The sequence below is a fragment of the Asparagus officinalis genome, chromosome 5 (assembly GCF_001876935.1).
Source record: "Asparagus officinalis chromosome 5, Aspof.V1, whole genome shotgun sequence".
Taxonomy (NCBI): domain Eukaryota; kingdom Viridiplantae; phylum Streptophyta; class Magnoliopsida; order Asparagales; family Asparagaceae; genus Asparagus; species Asparagus officinalis.
The window spans coordinates 8,319,408-8,321,596 of record NC_033798.1 but is presented as its reverse complement, the minus strand read 5'-3'; the positions used below and the strand labels follow the sequence as shown (position 1 = coordinate 8,321,596).

General features: G+C 41.3%; 1 pseudogene; it reads right to left on the bottom strand.

Moving 5' to 3' along the window:
* Positions 1-1,772, bottom strand: part of LOC109842665 — an 8,603-nt pseudogene extending 6,831 nt beyond the window's left edge.

The window sequence follows — 2,189 nt, the reverse complement described above, 5'->3', positions numbered from 1 at the left end:
GGTCGACCGGTGCAGTCGACCGCAGATGACTGTAAAGGATTTTTGCTTTGGGGACTGAGATTCGGTCGACCGCACCGGTCGACCGCGAGACCCACGCGGTCGACCGCCGCGGTCAGCCGCCGCGGTCGACCGATGATGTTTCTGGGCCGGGCTTCAGGTTTTTTGACCCGATTCGTTTTGTAAGTTATATATATCCCTAAACCTGTTTTGTTAGGGTTAAGCAAGGACGAATTTGAGCAGCCTTGAAGAGAGAATTATTGCATCCAATTGTGGGAGAGTTGTGAGAGATCAAGAGCTTTATTTTAGGGTTTGATCTGAGAGATTTGTAATCCTACTTGTATTCTCTGATTTCTAATAGTAAGAACTCCCCCTCCTTGCCGCGTGGACGTAGGCAACTTGCCGAACCACGTAAATATCTTGTTCTTGCTGGGATTGTGGTTTGCATATTGTTTGTGGTTTAGTTCGAGTTATTGTTCGTGTTGCCCGAGAAAGCTTCCGCCGTGCACAACAAGTGGTTCCTCTTGTAGTTCTCCCTGATACATAGTTGGTCGAAGTTGGTCGACCGAACTACATAAATCTCGGTGTTCTTTTTCTTGATTGTGGTTGTTCTATCTTATTGATTGGAGTTGGCTTCCGAGTTGCGCATATCGTGGTAGGTGGGGAGGCTGAAATTCCCCAACAAGAACCTCATCGATAAGTATCACAGAAAAGGCAACAGCCAACACCAAAAGCCACTCATTGAAGCTAAGCCGCACAATCCCAAACACTTGAGCAAGGAATGGTACGTAAAGAATGACAAAGTGTAAGCCAAAGGACACCGACATTGCTAACATAAGCTAGGGGTTAACCCAGGGGGCATGCTCAAGAGACTAACATCTTCAGAGAGAGCATTGAGAGAGTTGATCATTTCGATGGCAACAAGGACTGAGAGAGAAAGGGTCATTGCCTTCACTTTGCCAGACTGGAAGTAGTCGCAAGGGTTTTCGTCGAAGGAGTAAGTTAGTGATCCTGCAGTGAAGGGTGAGGCCTTGAAGTCCTTCCATGTTGAGCATTGATCCCAGTTAGAAAGCTGGGAGTAGCTGACGAGAGTGTGGCCGTCGCCACTCAAGTCTATGCCTAAGAAGGAGCCGTGGGTGTACCATATGATAAAGACACCTACAGTAGCGATTCCCACGTATAATCCAATTACCTGAATGGGTGTCATTTACATAAAACAATGGCATATAAAAGAAGTACATATGTAAATAATATAGGTAAACGGGCCAGTAAATTTAATCACTATCAGCAAGACATGATTATGATCAGAATCTTCAACCAATCCTTCAAAAACCATCACATAAAACAGAAATGAAAATGGCAAGAAAATAGTACGTAACCTCATAGTAATATAAACTGAAATATAGCTAATTACTCTACTTTTTATATTCCTGCCTATATGAATAGTAAGTTTGTGCCTATGGGACCAAGCGGCAAATAAACAGATGCATTATTAAAGGAAAACATTTAGATTATGTGCTCAAATTGAGAAAGAAAAGAGCATCTTTTTACCAGATAACGAAATAAGATCCATGCACTGATCAAAGAGTCGTCACTCCTGCGTGGAGGTTTCTTCATAATATATGTCTCTATCTGGAGGATTAAATCCCAGAGCCGTAGCAGGAGGTCCATCAGTTACAAGATTAACCCACAAAAGTTGGACTGGTATCAATCCTTCAGGAATGTGCTGTTAAAAATATGGAAGCAACTTCACCAATATTTGAAGAGATCATGTACCTGAGTTATTAACAGGAAGACAGTGAATTACGCAACTAATATCAACTATTCCTAATGCCAACTCAGAAAGGAGTAAAATGAACACAAGTATCAACTACAAAAGTAGTATGATGTGTTCTTCATTCCACCCACAACATTACTGTTCATATAAAAACAGAAGTAATATGACCATAAAAGTGCTGCTGATTTTGAATTAATGGCATCTTTTTATAATAAAAGTGCAAGTAACAAACAAATCAAATTTTGTAAGTCTGTACCCGACCCATTTGCAATTAGAAGATGTGATTGAAATCTCTTCGAGTGATGACGAATCATTTGGGACAAACCAATATTAAGCAAAATGCTATCAGACGATGAAGAAGAACCGTCTATAGAAGAATACTTCAATGACGAGGAGGACAAGAAATATGAAGTAA